The sequence below is a fragment of the Schistocerca cancellata genome, chromosome 2 (assembly GCF_023864275.1).
Source record: "Schistocerca cancellata isolate TAMUIC-IGC-003103 chromosome 2, iqSchCanc2.1, whole genome shotgun sequence".
NCBI classification, from domain to species: Eukaryota; Metazoa; Arthropoda; class Insecta; order Orthoptera; family Acrididae; genus Schistocerca; species Schistocerca cancellata.
In genome coordinates, this window is record NC_064627.1 from 955,349,354 (window position 1) to 955,365,410 (window position 16,057).

Below are 16,057 nucleotides of genomic sequence, written 5' to 3' on the forward strand. Positions count from 1 at the left end.
ATGGCCGCGCTGAGTAGCTGTGTGTGGAAACGAAAGACAGGGACGGAGCTAAAGCAATCAGTACCAATAACAAAGTAAGCAGAGCCTCTGGTAGCTCAGTTGGTAGAGCGGTGGACTGTAGTGGAGGATTCACAGTTATCCATAGGTCGCTGGTTCAAATCCGGCCCAGAGGACTGTTTTTCTAATCTCACGAGCAAAGAGGCTCCAGAGCATGCCCACTCGGTCAGAACCTCCCTATGTTTTAAACCTATTTTAAAGGAAATTCATTTGCTCAGCTTGTAATAGCTAGTTGATAATCATGGGATTCTTAGCCTCCGTAGGATAATGATAATTCTTCGAATTATCTTAAAATTGCTTGCTCTTACAGGCATTACTCGTTTAATGTGCTATATAGGTCACATAGTCGCACATAACCAATATTCAGCCATTTCATAGACGTCTCGTTATTTACACAAACGTAGGAACTAAATCCCTGAGCCTATCACTGCTACTTCCTCGGCGAGAAACGCTTATTACAGAAAATTTAGACTAAACGAAGGTTCCACCGAGATTCGAACTCGGATCGCTGGATTCAGAGTCCAGAGTGCTAACCGTTACACCATGGAACCAGACAGGAGCATGGGACTCGTAAATACACTTAGCAGTACTCTGACATAATTCAGACACTTCCTACTTGCATTTTTTAACCTAATTGATACGATCGAGCATTATAAAACTTAATCTGGGCAATGTTTGCAGTTGCAGCCGATGGCTGCATTTCTGTGCGTCTATATGGCCGCGCTGAGTAGCTGTGTGTGGAAACGAAAGACAGGGACGGAGCTAAAGCAATCAGTACGAATAACAAAGTAAGCAGAGCCTCTGGTAGCTCAGTTGGTAGAGCGGTGGACTGTAGTGGAGGATTCACAGTTATCCATAGGTCGCTGGTTCAAATCCGGCCCAGAGGACTGTTTTTCTAATCTCACGAGCAAAGAGGCTCCAGAGCATGCCCACTCGGTCAGAACCTCCCTATGTTTTAAACCTGTTTTAAAGGAAATTCATTTGCTCAGCTTGTAATAGCTAGTTGATAATCATGGGATTCTTAGCCTCCGTAGGATAATGATAATTCTTCGAATTATCTTAAAATTGCTTGCTCTTACAGGCATTACTCGTTTAATGTGCTATATAGGTCACATAGTCGCACCAATATTCAGCCGTTTCATAGACGTCTCGTTATTTACACAAACGTAGGAACTAAATCCCTGAGCCTATCACTGCTACTTCCTCGGCGAGAAACGCTTATTACAGAAAATTTAGACTAAACGAAGGTTCCACCGAGATTCGAACTCGGATCGCTGGATTCAGAGTCCAGAGTGCTAACCGTTACACCATGGAACCAGACAGGAGCATGGGACTCGTAAATACACTTAGCAGTACTCTGACATAATTCAGACACTTCCTACTTGCATTTTTTAACCTAATTGATACGATCGAGCATTATAAAACTTAATCTGGGCAATGTTTGCAGTTGCAGCCGATGGCTGCATTTCTGTGCGTCTATATGGCCGCGCTGAGTAGCTGTGTGTGGAAACGAAAGACAGGGACGGAGCTAAAGCAATCAGTACGAATAACAAAGTAAGCGGAGCCTCTGGTAGCTCAGTTGGTAGAGCGGTGGACTGTAGTGGAGGATTCACAGTTATCCATAGGTCGCTGGTTCAAATCCGGCCCAGAGGACTGTTTTTCTAATCTCACGAGCAAAGAGGCTCCAGAGCATGCCCACTCGGTCAGAACCTCCCTATGTTTTAAACCTATTTTAAAGGAAATTCATTTGCTCAGCTTGTAATAGCTAGTTGATAATCATGGGATTCTTAGCCTCCGTAGGATAATGATAATTCTTCGAATTATCTTAAAATTGCTTGCTCTTACAGGCATTACTCGTTTAATGTGCTATATAGGTCACATAGTCGCACCAATATTCAGCCGTTTCATAGACGTCTCGTTATTTACACAAACGTAGGAACTAAATCCCTGAGCCTATCACTGCTACTTCCTCGGCGAGAAACGCTTATTACAGAAAATTTAGACTAAACGAAGGTTCCACCGAGATTCGAACTCGGATCGCTGGATTCAGAGTCCAGAGTGCTAACCGTTACACCATGGAACCAGACAGGAGCATGGGACTCGTAAATACACTTAGCAGTACTCTGACATAATTCAGACACTTCCTACTTGCATTTTTTAACCTAATTGATACGATCGAGCATTATAAAACTTAATCTGGGCAATGTTTGCAGTTGCAGCCGATGGCTGCATTTCTGTGCGTCTATATGGCCGCGCTGAGTAGCTGTGTGTGGAAACGAAAGACAGGGACGGAGCTAAAGCAATCAGTACGAATAACAAAGTAAGCAGAGCCTCTGGTAGCTCAGTTGGTAGAGCGGTGGACTGTAGTGGAGGATTCACAGTTATCCATAGGTCGCTGGTTCAAATCCGGCCCAGAGGACTGTTTTTCTAATCTCACGAGCAAAGAGGCTCCAGAGCATGCCCACTCGGTCAGAACCTCCCTATGTTTTAAACCTATTTTAAAGGAAATTCATTTGCTCAGCTTGTAATAGCTAGTTGATAATCATGGGATTCTTAGCCTCCGTAGGATAATGATAATTCTTCGAATTATCTTAAAATTGCTTGCTCTTACAGGCATTACTCGTTTAATGTGCTATATAGGTCACATAGTCGCACCAATATTCAGCCGTTTCATAGACGTCTCGTTATTTACACAAACGTAGGAACTAAATCCCTGAGCCTATCACTGCTACTTCCTCGGCGAGAAACGCTTATTACAGAAAATTTAGACTAAACGAAGGTTCCACCGAGATTCGAACTCGGATCGCTGGATTCAGAGTCCAGAGTGCTAACCGTTACACCATGGAACCAGACAGGAGCATGGGACTCGTAAATACACTTAGCAGTACTCTGACATAATTCAGACACTTCCTACTTGCATTTTTTAACCTAATTGATACGATCGAGCATTATAAAACTTAATCTGGGCAATGTTTGCAGTTGCAGCCGATGGCTGCATTTCTGTGCGTCTATATGGCCGCGCTGAGTAGCTGTGTGTGGAAACGAAAGACAGGGACGGAGCTAAAGCAATCAGTACGAATAACAAAGTAAGCAGAGCCTCTGGTAGCTCAGTTGGTAGAGCGGTGGACTGTAGTGGAGGATTCACAGTTATCCATAGGTCGCTGGTTCAAATCCGGCCCAGAGGACTGTTTTTCTAATCTCACGAGCAAAGAGGCTCCAGAGCATGCCCACTCGGTCAGAACCTCCCTATGTTTTAAACCTATTTTAAAGGAAATTCATTTGCTCAGCTTGTAATAGCTAGTTGATAATCATGGGATTCTTAGCCTCCGTAGGATAATGATAATTCTTCGAATTATCTTAAAATTGCTTGCTCTTACAGGCATTACTCGTTTAATGTGCTATATAGGTCACATAGTCGCACCAATATTCAGCCGTTTCATAGACGTCTCGTTATTTACACAAACGTAGGAACTAAATCCCTGAGCCTATCACTGCTACTTCCTCGGCGAGAAACGCTTATTACAGAAAATTTAGACTAAACGAAGGTTCCACCGAGATTCGAACACGGATCTCTGGATTCAGAGTCCAGAGTGCTAACCGTTACACCATGGAACCAGACAGGAGCATGGTACTCGTAAATACACTTAGCAGTACTCTGACATAATTCAGACACTTCCTACTTGCATTTTTTAACCTAATTGATACGATCGAGCATTATAAAACTTAATCTGGGCAATGTTTGCAGTAGCAGCCGATGGCTGTATTTCTGTGCGTCTATATGGCCGCGCTGAGTAGCTGTGTGTGGAAACGAAAGACAGGGACGGAGCTAAAGCAATCAGTACGAATAACAAAGTAAGCAGAGCCTCTGGTAGCTCTGTTGGTAGAGCGGTGGACTGTAGTGGAGGATTCACAGTTATCCATAGGTCGCTGGTTCAAATCCGGCCCAGAGGACTGTTTTTCTAATCTCACGAGCAAAGAGGCTCCAGAGCATGCCCACTCGGTCAGAACCTCCCTATGTTTTAAACCTATTTTAAAGGAAATTCATTTGCTCAGCTTGTAATAGCTAGTTGATAATCATGGGATTCTTAGCCTCCGTAGGATAATGATAATTCTTCGAATTATCTTAAAATTGCTTGCTCTTACAGGCATTACTCGTTTAATGTGCTATATAGGTCACATAGTCGCACCAATATTCAGCCGTTTCATAGACGTCTCGTTATTTACACAAACGTAGGAACTAAATCCCTGAGCCTATCACTGCTACTTCCTCGGCGAGAAACGCTTATTACAGAAAATTTAGACTAAACGAATGTTCCACCGAGATTCGAACTCGGATCGCTGGATTCAGAGTCCAGAGTGCTAACCGTTACACCATGGAACCAGACAGGAGCATGGGACTCGTAAATACACTTAGCAGTACTCTGACATAATTCAGACACTTCCTACTTGCATTTTTTAACCTAATTGATACGATCGAGCATTATAAAACTTAATCTGGGCAATGTTTGCAGTTGCAGCCGATGGCTGCATTTCTGTGCGTCTATATGGCCGCGCTGAGTAGCTGTGTGTGGAAACGAAAGACAGGGACGGAGCTAAAGCAATCAGTACGAATAACAAAGTAAGCAGAGCCTCTGGTAGCTCAGTTGGTAGAGCGGTGGACTGTAGTGGAGGATTCACAGTTATCCATAGGTCGCTGGTTCAAATCCGGCCCAGAGGACTGTTTTTCTAATCTCACGAGCAAAGAGGCTCCAGAGCATGCCCACTCGGTCAGAACCTCCCTATGTTTTAAACCTATTTTAAAGGAAATTCATTTGCTCAGCTTGTAATAGCAAGTTGATAATCATGGGATTCTTAGCCTCCGTAGGATAATGATAATTCTTCGAATTATCTTAAAATTGCTTGCTCTTACAGGCATTACTCGTTTAATGTGCTATATAGGTCACATAGTCGCACCAATATTCAGCCGTTTCATAGACGTCTCGTTATTTACACAAACGTAGGAACTAAATCCCTGAGCCTATCACTGCTACTTCCTCGGCGAGAAACGCTTATTACAGAAAATTTAGACTAATTGAAGGTTCCACCGAGATTCGAACTCGGATCGCTGGATTCAGAGTCCAGAGTGCTAACCGTTACACCATGGAACCAGACAGGAGCATGGGACTCGTAAATACACTTAGCAGTACTCTGACATAATTCAGACACTTCCTACTTGCATTTTTTAACCTAATTGATACGATCGAGCATTATAAAACTTAATCTGGGCAATGTTTGCAGTTGCAGCCGATGGCTGCATTTCTGTGCGTCTATATGGCCGCGCTGAGTAGCTGTGTGTGGAAACGAAAGACAGGGACGGAGCTAAAGCAATCAGTACGAATAACAAAGTAAGCAGAGCCTCTGGTAGCTCAGTTGGTAGAGCGGTGGACTGTAGTGGAGGATTCACAGTTATCCATAGGTCGCTGGTTCAAATCCGGCCCAGAGGACTGTTTTTCTAATCTCACGAGCAAAGAGGCTCCAGAGCATGCCCATTCGGTCAGAACCTCCCTATGTTTTAAACCTATTTTAAAGGAAATTCATTTGCTCAGCTTGTAATAGCTAGTTGATAATCATGGGATTCTTAGCCTCCGTAGGATAATGATAATTCTTCGAATTATCTTAAAATTGCTTGCTCTTACAGGCATTACTCGTTTAATGTGCTATATAGGTCACATAGTCGCACCAATATTCAGCCGTTTCATAGACGTCTCGTTATTTACACAAACGTAGGAACTAAATCCCTGAGCCTATCACTGCTACTTCCTCGGCGAGAAACGCTTATTACAGAAAATTTAGACTAAACGAAGGTTCCACCGAGATTCGAACTCGGATCGCTGGATTCAGAGTCCAGAGTGCTAACCGTTACACCATGGAACCAGACAGGAGCATGGGACTCGTAAATACACTTAGCAGTACTCTGACATAATTCAGACACTTCCTACTTGCATTTTTTAACCTAATTGATACGATCGAGCATTATAAAACTTAATCTGGGCAATGTTTGCAGTTGCAGCCGATGGCTGCATTTCTGTGCGTCTATATGGCCGCGCTGAGTAGCTGTGTGTGGAAACGAAAGACAGGGACGGAGCTAAAGCAATCAGTACGAATACCAAAGTAAGCAGAGCCTCTGGTAGCTCAGTTGGTAGAGCGGTGGACTGTAGTGGAGGATTCACAGTTATCCATAGGTCGCTGGTTCAAATCCGGCCCAGAGGACTGTTTTTCTAATCTCACGAGCAAAGAGGCTCCAGAGCATGCCCACTCGGTCAGAACCTCCCTATGTTTTAAACCTATTTTAAAGGAAATTCATTTGCTCAGCTTGTAATAGCTAGTTGATAATCATGGGATTCTTAGCCTCCGTAGGATAATGATAATTCTTCGAATTATCTTAAAATTGCTTGCTCTTACAGGCATTACTCGTTTAATGTGCTATATAGGTCACATAGTCGCACCAATATTCAGCCGTTTCATAGACGTCTCGTTATTTACACAAACGTAGGAACTAAATCCCTGAGCCTATCACTGCTACTTCCTCGGCGAGAAACGCTTATTACAGAAAATTTAGACTAAACGAAGGTTCCACCGAGATTCGAACTCGGATCGCTGGATTCAGAGTCCAGAGTGCTAACCGTTACACCATGGAACCAGACAGGAGCATGGGACTCGTAAATACACTTAGCAGTACTCTGACATAATTCAGACACTTCCTACTTGCATTTTTTAACCTAATTGATACGATCGAGCATTATAAAACTTAATCTGGGCAATGTTTGCAGTTGCAGCCGATGGCTGCATTTCTGTGCGTCTATATGGCCGCGCTGAGTAGCTGTGTGTGGAAACGAAAGACAGGGACGGAGCTAAAGCAATCAGTACGAATAACAAAGTAAGCAGAGCCTCTGGTAGCTCAGTTGGTAGAGCGGTGGACTGTAGTGGAGGATTCACAGTTATCCATAGGTCGCTGGTTCAAATCCGGCCCAGAGGACTGTTTTTCTAATCTCACGAGCAAAGAGGCTCCAGAGCATGCCCACTCGGTCAGAACCTCCCTATGTTTTAAACCTATTTTAAAGGAAATTCATTTGCTCAGCTTGTAATAGCTAGTTGATAATCATGGGATTCTTAGCCTCCGTAGGATAATGATAATTCTTCGAATTATCTTAAAATTGCTTGCTCTTACAGGCATTACTCGTTTAATGTGCTATATAGGTCACATAGTCGCACCAATATTCAGCCGTTTCATAGACGTCTCGTTATTTACACAAACGTAGGAACTAAATCCGTGAGCCTATCACTGCTACTTCCTCGGCGAGAAACGCTTATTACAGAAAATTTAGACTAAACGAAGGTTCCACCGAGATTCGAACTCGGATCGCTGGATTCAGAGTCCAGAGTGCTAACCGTTACACCATGGAACCAGACAGGAGCATGGGACTCGTAAATACACTTAGCAGTACTCTGACATAATTCAGACACTTCCTACTTGCATTTTTTAACCTAATTGATACGATCGAGCATTATAAAACTTAATCTGGGCAATGTTTGCAGTTGCAGCCGATGGCTGCATTTCTGTGCGTCTATATGGCTGCGCTGAGTAGCTGTGTGTGGAAACGAAAGACAGGGACGGACCTAAAGCAATCAGTACGAATAACAAAGTAAGCAGAGCCTCTGGTAGCTCAGTTGGTAGAGCGGTGGACTGTAGTGGAGGATTCACGGTTATCCATAGGTCGCTGGTTCAAATCCGGCCCAGAGGACTGTTTTTCTAATCTCACGAGCAAAGAGGCTCCAGAGCATGCCCACTCGGTCAGAACCTCCCTATGTTTTAAACCTATTTTAAAGGAAATTCATTTGCTCAGCTTGTAATAGCTAGTTGATAATCATGGGATTCTTAGCCTCCGTAGGATAATGATAATTCGAAGAATTGCTTGCTCTTACAGGCATTACTCGTTTAATGTGCTATATAGGTCACATAGTCGCACCAATATTCAGCCGTTTCATAGACGTCTCGTTATTTACACAAACGTAGGAACTAAATCCCTGAGCCTATCACTGCTACTTCCTCGGCGAGAAACGCTTATTACAGAAAATTTAGACTAAACGAAGGTTCCACCGAGATTCGAACTCGGATCGCTGGATTCAGAGTCCAGAGTGCTAACCGTTACACCATGGAACCAGACAGGAGCATGGGACTCGTAAATACACTTAGCAGTACTCTGACATAATTCAGACACTTCCTACTTGCATTTTTTAACCTAATTGATACGATCGAGCATTATAAAACTTAATCTGGGCAATGTTTGCAGTTGCAGCCGATGGCTGCATTTCTGTGCGTCTATATGGCCGCGCTGAGTAGCTGTGTGTGGAAACGAAAGACAGGGACGGAGATAAAGCAATCAGTACGAATAACAAAGTAAGCAGAGCCTCTGGTAGCTCAGTTGGTAGAGCGGTGGACTGTAGTGGAGGATTCACAGTTATCCATAGGTCGCTGGTTCAAATCCGGCCCAGAGGACTGTTTTTCTAATCTCACGAGCAAAGAGGCTCCAGAGCATGCCCACTCGGTCAGAACCTCCCTATGTTTTAAACCTATTTTAAAGGAAATTCATTTGCTCAGCTTGTAATAGCTAGTTGATAATCATGGGATTCTTAGCCTCCGTAGGATAATGATAATTCTTCGAATTATCTTAAAATTGCTTGCTCTTACAGGCATTACTCGTTTAATGTGCTATATAGGTCACATAGTCGCACCAATATTCAGCCGTTTCATAGACGTCTCGTTATTTACACAAACGTAGGAACTAAATCCCTGAGCCTATCACTGCTACTTCCTCGGCGAGAAACGCTTATTACAGAAAATTTAGACTAAACGAAGGTTCCACCGAGATTCGAACTCGGATCGCTGGATTCAGAGTCCAGAGTGCTAACCGTTACACCATGGAACCAGACAGGAGCATGGGACTCGTAAATACACTTAGCAGTACTCTGACATAATTCAGACACTTCCTACTTGCATTTTTTAACCTAATTGATACGATCGAGCATTATAAAACTTAATCTGGGCAATGTTTGCAGTTGCAGCCGATGGCTGCATTTCTGTGCGTCTATATGGCCGCGCTGAGTAGCTGTGTGTGGAAACGAAAGACAGGGACGGAGCTAAAGCAATCAGTACGAATAACAAAGTAAGCAGAGCCTCTGGTAGCTCAGTTGGTAGAGCGGTGGACTGTAGTGGAGGATTCACAGTTATCCATAGGTCGCTGGTTCAAATCCGGCCCAGAGGACTGTTTTTCTAATCTCACGAGCAAAGAGGCTCCAGAGCATGCCCACTCGGTCAGAACCTCCCTATGTTTTAAACCTATTTTAAAGGAAATTCATTTGCTCAGCTTGTAATAGCTAGTTGATAATCATGGGATTCTTAGCCTCCGTAGGATAATGATAATTCTTCGAATTATCTCAAAATTGCTTGCTCTTACAGGCATTACTCGTTTAATGTGCTATATAGGTCACATAGTCGCACCAATATTCAGCCGTTTCATAGACGTCTCGTTATTTACACAAACGTAGGAACTAAATCCCTGAGCCTATCACTGCTACTTCCTCGGCGAGAAACGCTTATTACAGAAAATTTAGACTAAACGAAGGTTCCACCGAGATTCGAACTCGGATCGCTGGATTCAGAGTCCAGAGTGCTAACCGTTACACCATGGAACCAGACAGGAGCAGGGGACTCGTAAATACACTTAGCAGTACTCTGACATAATTCAGACACTTCCTACTTGCATTTTTTAACCTAATTGATACTATCGAGCATTATAAAACTTAATCTGGGCAATGTTTGCAGTTGCAGCCGATGGCTGCATTTCTGTGCGTCTATATGGCCGCGCTGAGTAGCTGTGTGTGGAAACGAAAGACAGGGACGGAGCTAAAGCAATCAGTACGAATAACAAAGTAAACAGAGCCTCTGGTAGCTCAGTTGGTAGAGCGGTGGACTGTAGTGGAGGATTCACAGTTATCCATAGGTCGCTGGTTCAAATCCGGCCCAGAGGACTGTTTTTCTAATCTCACGAGCAAAGAGGCTCCAGAGCATGCCCACTCGGTCAGAACCTCCCTATGTTTTAAACCTATTTTAAAGGAAATTCATTTGCTCAGCTTGTAATAGCTAGTTGATAATCATGGGATTCTTAGCCTCCGTAGGATAATGATAATTCTTCGAATTATCTTAAAATTGCTTGCTCTTACAGGCATTACTCGTTTAATGTGCTATATAGGTCACATAGTCGCACCAATATTCAGCCGTTTCATAGACGTCTCGTTATTTACACAAACGTAGGAACTAAATCCCTGAGCCTATCACTGCTACTTCCTCGGCGAGAAACGCTTATTACAGAAAATTTAGACTAAACGAAGGTTCCACCGAGATTCGAACTCGGATCGCTGGATTCAGAGTCCAGAGTGCTAACCGTTACACCATGGAACCAGACAGGAGCATGGGACTCGTAAATACACTTAGCAGTACTCTGACATAATTCAGACACTTCCTACTTGCATTTTTTAACCTAATTGATACGATCGAGCATTATAAAACTTAATCTGGGCAATGTTTGCAGTTGCAGCCGATGGCTGCATTTCTGTGCGTCTATATGGCCGCGCTGAGTAGCTGTGTGTGGAAACGAAAGACAGGGACGGAGCTAAAGCAATCAGTACGAATAACAAAGTAAGCAGAGCCTCTGGTAGCTCAGTTGGTAGAGCGGTGGACTGTAGTGGAGGATTCACAGTTATCCATAGGTCGCTGGTTCAAATCCGGCCCAGAGGACTGTTTTTCTAATCTCACGAGCAAAGAGGCTCCAGAGCATGCCCACTCGGTCAGAACCTCCCTATGTTTTAAACCTATTTTAAAGGAAATTCATTTGCTCAGCTTGTAATAGCTAGTTGATAATCATGGGATTCTTAGCCTCCGTAGGATAATGATAATTCTTCGAATTATCTTAAAATTGCTTGCTCTTACAGGCATTACTCGTTTAATGTGCTATATAGGTCACATAGTCGCACCAATATTCAGCCGTTTCATAGACGTCTCGTTATTTACACAAACGTAGGAACTAAATCCCTGAGCCTATCACTGCTACTTCCTCGGCGAGAAACGCTTATTACAGAAAATTTAGACTAAACGAAGGTTCCACCGAGATTCGAACTCGGATCGCTGGATTCAGAGTCCAGAGTGCTAACCGTTACACCATGGAACCAGACAGGAGCATGGGACTCGTAAATACACTTAGCAGTACTCTGACATAATTCAGACACTTCCTACTTGCATTTTTTAACCTAATTGATACGATCGAGCATTATAAAACTTAATCTGGGCAATGTTTGCAGTTGCAGCCGATGGCTGCATTTCTGTGCGTCTATATGGCCGCGCTGAGTAGCTGTGTGTGGAAACGAAAGACAGGGACGGAGCTAAAGCAATCAGTACGAATAACAAAGTAAACAGAGCCTCTGGTAGCTCAGTTGGTAGAGCGGTGGACTGTAGTGGAGGATTCACAGTTATCCATAGGTCGCTGGTTCAAATCCGGCCCAGAGGACTGTTTTTCTAATCTCACGAGCAAAGAGGCTCCAGAGCATGCCCACTCGGTCAGAACCTCCCTATGTTTTAAACCTATTTTAAAGGAAATTCATTTGCTCAGCTTGTAATAGCTAGTTGATAATCATGGGATTCTTAGCCTCCGTAGGATAATGATAATTCTTCGAATTATCTTAAAATTGCTTGCTCTTACAGGCATTACTCGTTTAATGTGCTATATAGGTCACATAGTCGCACCAATATTCAGCCGTTTCATAGACGTCTCGTTATTTACACAAACGTAGGAACTAAATCCCTGAGCCTATCACTGCTACTTCCTCGGCGAGAAACGCTTATTACAGAAAATTTAGACTAAACGAAGGTTCCACCGAGATTCGAACTCGGATCGCTGGATTCAGAGTCCAGAGTGCTAACCGTTACACCATGGAACCAGACAGGAGCATGGGACTCGTAAATACACTTAGCAGTACTCTGACATAATTCAGACACTTCCTACTTGCATTTTTTAACCTAATTGATACGATCGAGCATTATAAAACTTAATCTGGGCAATGTTTGCAGTTGCAGCCGATGGCTGCATTTCTGTGCGTCTATATGGCCGCGCTGAGTAGCTGTGTGTGGAAACGAAAGACAGGGACGGAGCTAAAGCAATCAGTACGAATAACAAAGTAAGCAGAGCCTCTGGTAGCTCAGTTGGTAGAGCGGTGGACTGTAGTGGAGGATTCACGGTTATCCATAGGTCGCTGGTTCAAATCCGGCCCAGAGGACTGTTTTTCTAATCTCACGAGCAAAGAGGCTCCAGAGCATGCCCACTCGGTCAGAACCTCCCTATGTTTTAAACCTATTTTAAAGGAAATTCATTTGCTCAGCTTGTAATAGCTAGTTGATAATCATGGGATTCTTAGCCTCCGTAGGATAATGATAAATCTTCGAATTATCTTAAAATTGCTTGCTCTTACAGGCATTACTCGTTTAATGTGCTATATAGGTCACATAGTCGCACCAATATTCAGCCGTTTCATAGACGTCTCGTTATTTACACAAACGTAGGAACTAAATCCCTGAGCCTATCACTGCTACTTCCTCGGCGAGAAACGCTTATTACAGAAAATTTAGACTAAACGAAGGTTCCACCGAGATTCGAACTCGGATCGCTGGATTCAGAGTCCAGAGTGCTAACCGTTACACCATGGAACCAGACAGGAGCATGGGACTCGTAAATACACTTAGCAGTACTCTGACATAATTCAGACACTTCCTACTTGCATTTTTTAACCTAATTGATACGATCGAGCATTATAAAACTTAATCTGGGCAATGTTTGCAGTTGCAGCCGATGGCTGCATTTCTGTGCGTCTATATGGCCGCGCTGAGTAGCTGTGTGTGGAAACGAAAGACAGGGACGGAGCTAAAGCAATCAGTACGAATAACAAAGTAAGCAGAGCCTCTGGTAGCTCAGTTGGTAGAGCGGTGGACTGTAGTGGAGGATTCACAGTTATCCATAGGTCGCTGGTTCAAATCCGGCCCAGAGGACTGTTTTTCTAATCTCACGAGCAAAGAGGCTCCAGAGCATGCCCACTCGGTCAGAACCTCCCTATGTTTTAAACCTATTTTAAAGGAAATTCATTTGCTCAGCTTGTAATAGCTAGTTGATAATCATGGGATTCTTAGCCTCCGTAGGATAATGATAATTCTTCGAATTATCTTAAAATTGCTTGCTCTTACAGGCATTACTCGTTTAATGTGCTATATAGGTCACATAGTCGCACCAATATTCAGCCGTTTCATAGACGTCTCGTTATTTACACAAACGTAGGAACTAAATCCCTGAGCCTATCACTGCTACTTCCTCGGCGAGAAACGCTTATTACAGAAAATTTAGACTAAACGAAGGTTCCACCGAGATTCGAACTCGGATCGCTGGATTCAGAGTCCAGAGTGCTAACCGTTACACCATGGAACCAGACAGGAGCATGGGACTCGTAAATACACTTAGCAGTACTCTGACATAATTCAGACACTTCCTACTTGCATTTTTTAACCTAATTGATACGATCGAGCATTATAAAACTTAATCTGGGCAATGTTTGCAGTTGCAGCCGATGGCTGCATTTCTGTGCGTCTATATGGCCGCGCTGAGTAGCTGTGTGTGGAAACGAAAGACAGGGACGGAGCTAAAGCAATCAGTACGAATAACAAAGTAAACAGAGCCTCTGGTAGCTCAGTTGGTAGAGCGGTGGACTGTAGTGGAGGATTCACAGTTATCCATAGGTCGCTGGTTCAAATCCGGCCCAGAGGACTGTTTTTCTAATCTCACGAGCAAAGAGGCTCCAGAGCATGCCCACTCGGTCAGAACCTCCCTATGTTTTAAACCTATTTTAAAGGAAATTCATTTGCTCAGCTTGTAATAGCTAGTTGATAATCATGGGATTCTTAGCCTCCGTAGGATAATGATAATTCTTCGAATTATCTTAAAATTGCTTGCTCTTACAGGCATTACTCGTTTAATGTGCTATATAGGTCACATAGTCGCACCAATATTCAGCCGTTTCATAGACGTCTCGTTATTTACACAAACGTAGGAACTAAATCCCTGAGCCTATCACTGCTACTTCCTCGGCGAGAAACGCTTATTACAGAAAATTTAGACTAAACGAAGGTTCCACCGAGATTCGAACTCGGATCGCTGGATTCAGAGTCCAGAGTGCTAACCGTTACACCATGGAACCAGACAGGAGCATGGGACTCGTAAATACACTTAGCAGTACTCTGACATAATTCAGACACTTCCTACTTGCATTTTTTAACCTAATTGATACGATCGAGCATTATAAAACTTAATCTGGGCAATGTTTGCAGTTGCAGCCGATGGCTGCATTTCTGTGCGTCTATATGGCCGCGCTGAGTAGCTGTGTGTGGAAACGAAAGACAGGGACGGAGCTAAAGCAATCAGTACGAATAACAAAGTAAGCAGAGCCTCTGGTAGCTCAGTTGGTAGAGCGGTGGACTGTAGTGGAGGATTCACAGTTATCCATAGGTCGCTGGTTCAAATCCGGCCCAGAGGACTGTTTTTCTAATCTCACGAGCAAAGAGGCTCCAGAGCATGCCCACTCGGTCAGAACCTCCCTATGTTTTAAACCTATTTTAAAGGAAATTCATTTGCTCAGCTTGTAATAGCTAGTTGATAATCATGGGATTCTTAGCCTCCGTAGGATAATGATAATTCTTCGAATTATCTTAAAATTGCTTGCTCTTACAGGCATTACTCGTTTAATGTGCTATATAGGTCACATAGTCGCACCAATATTCAGCCGTTTCATAGACGTCTCGTTATTTACACAAACGTAGGAACTAAATCCCTGAGCCTATCACTGCTACTTCCTCGGCGAGAAACGCTTATTACAGAAAATTTAGACTAAACGAAGGTTCCACCGAGATTCGAACTCGGATCGCTGGATTCAGAGTCCAGAGTGCTAACCGTTACACCATGGAACCAGACAGGAGCATGGGACTCGTAAATACACTTAGCAGTACTCTGACATAATTCAGACACTTCCTACTTGCATTTTTTAACCTAATTGATACGATCGAGCATTATAAAACTTAATCTGGGCAATGTTTGCAGTTGCAGCCGATGGCTGCATTTCTGTGCGTCTATATGGCCGCGCTGAGTAGCTGTGTGTGGAAACGAAAGACAGGGACGGAGCTAAAGCAATCAGTACGAATAACAAAGTAAGCAGAGCCTCTGGTAGCTCAGTTGGTAGAGCGGTGGACTGTAGTGGAGGATTCACAGTTATCCATAGGTCGCTGGTTCAAATCCGGCCCAGAGGACTGTTTTTCTAATCTCACGAGCAAAGAGGCTCCAGAGCATGCCCACTCGGTCAGAACCTCCCTATGTTTTAAACCTATTTTAAAGGAAATTCATTTGCTCAGCTTGTAATAGCTAGTTGATAATCATGGGATTCTTAGCCTCCGTAGGATAATGATAATTCTTCGAATTATCTTAAAATTGCTTGCTCTTACAGGCATTACTCGTTTAATGTGCTATATAGGTCACATAGTCGCACCAATATTCAGCCGTTTCATAGACGTCTCGTTATTTACACAAACGTAGGAACTAAATCCCTGAGCCTATCACTGCTACTTCCTCGGCGAGAAACGCTTATTACAGAAAATTTAGACTAAACGAAGGTTCCACCGAGATTCGAACTCGGATCGCTGGATTCAGAGTCCAGAGTGCTAACCGTTACACCATGGAACCAGACAGGAGCATGGGACTCGTAAATACACTTAGCAGTACTCTGACATAATTCAGACACTTCCTACTTGCATTTTTTAACCTAATTGATACGATCGAGCATTATAAAACTTAATCTGGGCAATGTTTGCAGTTGCAGCCGA

General features: G+C 43.4%; 42 non-coding genes across 42 annotated transcripts; 21 read left to right on the forward strand and 21 right to left on the reverse strand.

The window, feature by feature from the left end:
• Positions 1 to 84: 84 nt before the first annotated feature.
• Positions 85 to 173, forward strand: Trnay-gua (transfer RNA tyrosine (anticodon GUA)). Its single transcript is given in 2 exon segments — positions 85 to 121; positions 138 to 173. It is a non-coding gene; the product is annotated as a tRNA-Tyr (tRNA).
• Positions 174 to 536: 363 nt separating this feature from the next.
• Positions 537 to 608, reverse strand: Trnaq-cug (transfer RNA glutamine (anticodon CUG)). Its single transcript has one exon. It is a non-coding gene; the product is annotated as a tRNA-Gln (tRNA).
• Positions 609 to 855: 247 nt separating this feature from the next.
• On the forward strand, positions 856 to 944 carry Trnay-gua (transfer RNA tyrosine (anticodon GUA)). The gene is given in 2 exon segments: positions 856 to 892; positions 909 to 944. It is a non-coding gene; the product is annotated as a tRNA-Tyr (tRNA).
• A 358-nt stretch (positions 945 to 1,302) lies between these two features.
• On the reverse strand, positions 1,303 to 1,374 carry Trnaq-cug (transfer RNA glutamine (anticodon CUG)). The gene has a single exon. It is a non-coding gene; the product is annotated as a tRNA-Gln (tRNA).
• A 247-nt stretch (positions 1,375 to 1,621) lies between these two features.
• On the forward strand, positions 1,622 to 1,710 carry Trnay-gua (transfer RNA tyrosine (anticodon GUA)). Its single transcript is given in 2 exon segments — positions 1,622 to 1,658; positions 1,675 to 1,710. It is a non-coding gene; the product is annotated as a tRNA-Tyr (tRNA).
• Positions 1,711 to 2,068: 358 nt separating this feature from the next.
• Positions 2,069 to 2,140, reverse strand: Trnaq-cug (transfer RNA glutamine (anticodon CUG)). Its single transcript has one exon. It is a non-coding gene; the product is annotated as a tRNA-Gln (tRNA).
• Positions 2,141 to 2,387: 247 nt separating this feature from the next.
• Trnay-gua (transfer RNA tyrosine (anticodon GUA)) lies at positions 2,388 to 2,476 on the forward strand. The gene is given in 2 exon segments: positions 2,388 to 2,424; positions 2,441 to 2,476. It is a non-coding gene; the product is annotated as a tRNA-Tyr (tRNA).
• A 358-nt stretch (positions 2,477 to 2,834) lies between these two features.
• On the reverse strand, positions 2,835 to 2,906 carry Trnaq-cug (transfer RNA glutamine (anticodon CUG)). The gene has a single exon. It is a non-coding gene; the product is annotated as a tRNA-Gln (tRNA).
• A 247-nt stretch (positions 2,907 to 3,153) lies between these two features.
• Trnay-gua (transfer RNA tyrosine (anticodon GUA)) lies at positions 3,154 to 3,242 on the forward strand. Its single transcript is given in 2 exon segments — positions 3,154 to 3,190; positions 3,207 to 3,242. It is a non-coding gene; the product is annotated as a tRNA-Tyr (tRNA).
• A 358-nt stretch (positions 3,243 to 3,600) lies between these two features.
• Trnaq-cug (transfer RNA glutamine (anticodon CUG)) lies at positions 3,601 to 3,672 on the reverse strand. Its single transcript has one exon. It is a non-coding gene; the product is annotated as a tRNA-Gln (tRNA).
• Positions 3,673 to 3,919: 247 nt separating this feature from the next.
• Trnay-gua (transfer RNA tyrosine (anticodon GUA)) lies at positions 3,920 to 4,008 on the forward strand. Its single transcript is given in 2 exon segments — positions 3,920 to 3,956; positions 3,973 to 4,008. It is a non-coding gene; the product is annotated as a tRNA-Tyr (tRNA).
• Positions 4,009 to 4,363: 355 nt separating this feature from the next.
• On the reverse strand, positions 4,364 to 4,438 carry Trnaq-cug (transfer RNA glutamine (anticodon CUG)). Its single transcript has one exon. It is a non-coding gene; the product is annotated as a tRNA-Gln (tRNA).
• A 247-nt stretch (positions 4,439 to 4,685) lies between these two features.
• On the forward strand, positions 4,686 to 4,774 carry Trnay-gua (transfer RNA tyrosine (anticodon GUA)). The gene is given in 2 exon segments: positions 4,686 to 4,722; positions 4,739 to 4,774. It is a non-coding gene; the product is annotated as a tRNA-Tyr (tRNA).
• Positions 4,775 to 5,132: 358 nt separating this feature from the next.
• Trnaq-cug (transfer RNA glutamine (anticodon CUG)) lies at positions 5,133 to 5,204 on the reverse strand. The gene has a single exon. It is a non-coding gene; the product is annotated as a tRNA-Gln (tRNA).
• A 247-nt stretch (positions 5,205 to 5,451) lies between these two features.
• Trnay-gua (transfer RNA tyrosine (anticodon GUA)) lies at positions 5,452 to 5,540 on the forward strand. The gene is given in 2 exon segments: positions 5,452 to 5,488; positions 5,505 to 5,540. It is a non-coding gene; the product is annotated as a tRNA-Tyr (tRNA).
• Positions 5,541 to 5,898: 358 nt separating this feature from the next.
• Positions 5,899 to 5,970, reverse strand: Trnaq-cug (transfer RNA glutamine (anticodon CUG)). The gene has a single exon. It is a non-coding gene; the product is annotated as a tRNA-Gln (tRNA).
• Positions 5,971 to 6,217: 247 nt separating this feature from the next.
• On the forward strand, positions 6,218 to 6,306 carry Trnay-gua (transfer RNA tyrosine (anticodon GUA)). The gene is given in 2 exon segments: positions 6,218 to 6,254; positions 6,271 to 6,306. It is a non-coding gene; the product is annotated as a tRNA-Tyr (tRNA).
• A 358-nt stretch (positions 6,307 to 6,664) lies between these two features.
• Trnaq-cug (transfer RNA glutamine (anticodon CUG)) lies at positions 6,665 to 6,736 on the reverse strand. The gene has a single exon. It is a non-coding gene; the product is annotated as a tRNA-Gln (tRNA).
• Positions 6,737 to 6,983: 247 nt separating this feature from the next.
• Positions 6,984 to 7,072, forward strand: Trnay-gua (transfer RNA tyrosine (anticodon GUA)). The gene is given in 2 exon segments: positions 6,984 to 7,020; positions 7,037 to 7,072. It is a non-coding gene; the product is annotated as a tRNA-Tyr (tRNA).
• Positions 7,073 to 7,430: 358 nt separating this feature from the next.
• On the reverse strand, positions 7,431 to 7,502 carry Trnaq-cug (transfer RNA glutamine (anticodon CUG)). Its single transcript has one exon. It is a non-coding gene; the product is annotated as a tRNA-Gln (tRNA).
• A 247-nt stretch (positions 7,503 to 7,749) lies between these two features.
• On the forward strand, positions 7,750 to 7,838 carry Trnay-gua (transfer RNA tyrosine (anticodon GUA)). Its single transcript is given in 2 exon segments — positions 7,750 to 7,786; positions 7,803 to 7,838. It is a non-coding gene; the product is annotated as a tRNA-Tyr (tRNA).
• A 347-nt stretch (positions 7,839 to 8,185) lies between these two features.
• Positions 8,186 to 8,257, reverse strand: Trnaq-cug (transfer RNA glutamine (anticodon CUG)). Its single transcript has one exon. It is a non-coding gene; the product is annotated as a tRNA-Gln (tRNA).
• A 247-nt stretch (positions 8,258 to 8,504) lies between these two features.
• On the forward strand, positions 8,505 to 8,593 carry Trnay-gua (transfer RNA tyrosine (anticodon GUA)). The gene is given in 2 exon segments: positions 8,505 to 8,541; positions 8,558 to 8,593. It is a non-coding gene; the product is annotated as a tRNA-Tyr (tRNA).
• A 358-nt stretch (positions 8,594 to 8,951) lies between these two features.
• On the reverse strand, positions 8,952 to 9,023 carry Trnaq-cug (transfer RNA glutamine (anticodon CUG)). Its single transcript has one exon. It is a non-coding gene; the product is annotated as a tRNA-Gln (tRNA).
• Positions 9,024 to 9,270: 247 nt separating this feature from the next.
• Positions 9,271 to 9,359, forward strand: Trnay-gua (transfer RNA tyrosine (anticodon GUA)). Its single transcript is given in 2 exon segments — positions 9,271 to 9,307; positions 9,324 to 9,359. It is a non-coding gene; the product is annotated as a tRNA-Tyr (tRNA).
• Positions 9,360 to 9,717: 358 nt separating this feature from the next.
• Trnaq-cug (transfer RNA glutamine (anticodon CUG)) lies at positions 9,718 to 9,789 on the reverse strand. The gene has a single exon. It is a non-coding gene; the product is annotated as a tRNA-Gln (tRNA).
• A 247-nt stretch (positions 9,790 to 10,036) lies between these two features.
• On the forward strand, positions 10,037 to 10,125 carry Trnay-gua (transfer RNA tyrosine (anticodon GUA)). Its single transcript is given in 2 exon segments — positions 10,037 to 10,073; positions 10,090 to 10,125. It is a non-coding gene; the product is annotated as a tRNA-Tyr (tRNA).
• Positions 10,126 to 10,483: 358 nt separating this feature from the next.
• On the reverse strand, positions 10,484 to 10,555 carry Trnaq-cug (transfer RNA glutamine (anticodon CUG)). Its single transcript has one exon. It is a non-coding gene; the product is annotated as a tRNA-Gln (tRNA).
• A 247-nt stretch (positions 10,556 to 10,802) lies between these two features.
• Trnay-gua (transfer RNA tyrosine (anticodon GUA)) lies at positions 10,803 to 10,891 on the forward strand. Its single transcript is given in 2 exon segments — positions 10,803 to 10,839; positions 10,856 to 10,891. It is a non-coding gene; the product is annotated as a tRNA-Tyr (tRNA).
• Positions 10,892 to 11,249: 358 nt separating this feature from the next.
• On the reverse strand, positions 11,250 to 11,321 carry Trnaq-cug (transfer RNA glutamine (anticodon CUG)). The gene has a single exon. It is a non-coding gene; the product is annotated as a tRNA-Gln (tRNA).
• Positions 11,322 to 11,568: 247 nt separating this feature from the next.
• Positions 11,569 to 11,657, forward strand: Trnay-gua (transfer RNA tyrosine (anticodon GUA)). Its single transcript is given in 2 exon segments — positions 11,569 to 11,605; positions 11,622 to 11,657. It is a non-coding gene; the product is annotated as a tRNA-Tyr (tRNA).
• A 358-nt stretch (positions 11,658 to 12,015) lies between these two features.
• Trnaq-cug (transfer RNA glutamine (anticodon CUG)) lies at positions 12,016 to 12,087 on the reverse strand. Its single transcript has one exon. It is a non-coding gene; the product is annotated as a tRNA-Gln (tRNA).
• Positions 12,088 to 12,334: 247 nt separating this feature from the next.
• On the forward strand, positions 12,335 to 12,423 carry Trnay-gua (transfer RNA tyrosine (anticodon GUA)). Its single transcript is given in 2 exon segments — positions 12,335 to 12,371; positions 12,388 to 12,423. It is a non-coding gene; the product is annotated as a tRNA-Tyr (tRNA).
• A 358-nt stretch (positions 12,424 to 12,781) lies between these two features.
• On the reverse strand, positions 12,782 to 12,853 carry Trnaq-cug (transfer RNA glutamine (anticodon CUG)). The gene has a single exon. It is a non-coding gene; the product is annotated as a tRNA-Gln (tRNA).
• A 247-nt stretch (positions 12,854 to 13,100) lies between these two features.
• Trnay-gua (transfer RNA tyrosine (anticodon GUA)) lies at positions 13,101 to 13,189 on the forward strand. Its single transcript is given in 2 exon segments — positions 13,101 to 13,137; positions 13,154 to 13,189. It is a non-coding gene; the product is annotated as a tRNA-Tyr (tRNA).
• Positions 13,190 to 13,547: 358 nt separating this feature from the next.
• Positions 13,548 to 13,619, reverse strand: Trnaq-cug (transfer RNA glutamine (anticodon CUG)). Its single transcript has one exon. It is a non-coding gene; the product is annotated as a tRNA-Gln (tRNA).
• Positions 13,620 to 13,866: 247 nt separating this feature from the next.
• Positions 13,867 to 13,955, forward strand: Trnay-gua (transfer RNA tyrosine (anticodon GUA)). The gene is given in 2 exon segments: positions 13,867 to 13,903; positions 13,920 to 13,955. It is a non-coding gene; the product is annotated as a tRNA-Tyr (tRNA).
• A 358-nt stretch (positions 13,956 to 14,313) lies between these two features.
• On the reverse strand, positions 14,314 to 14,385 carry Trnaq-cug (transfer RNA glutamine (anticodon CUG)). Its single transcript has one exon. It is a non-coding gene; the product is annotated as a tRNA-Gln (tRNA).
• A 247-nt stretch (positions 14,386 to 14,632) lies between these two features.
• Positions 14,633 to 14,721, forward strand: Trnay-gua (transfer RNA tyrosine (anticodon GUA)). The gene is given in 2 exon segments: positions 14,633 to 14,669; positions 14,686 to 14,721. It is a non-coding gene; the product is annotated as a tRNA-Tyr (tRNA).
• Positions 14,722 to 15,079: 358 nt separating this feature from the next.
• On the reverse strand, positions 15,080 to 15,151 carry Trnaq-cug (transfer RNA glutamine (anticodon CUG)). Its single transcript has one exon. It is a non-coding gene; the product is annotated as a tRNA-Gln (tRNA).
• A 247-nt stretch (positions 15,152 to 15,398) lies between these two features.
• On the forward strand, positions 15,399 to 15,487 carry Trnay-gua (transfer RNA tyrosine (anticodon GUA)). The gene is given in 2 exon segments: positions 15,399 to 15,435; positions 15,452 to 15,487. It is a non-coding gene; the product is annotated as a tRNA-Tyr (tRNA).
• Positions 15,488 to 15,845: 358 nt separating this feature from the next.
• Trnaq-cug (transfer RNA glutamine (anticodon CUG)) lies at positions 15,846 to 15,917 on the reverse strand. The gene has a single exon. It is a non-coding gene; the product is annotated as a tRNA-Gln (tRNA).
• Positions 15,918 to 16,057: the final 140 nt, after the last annotated feature.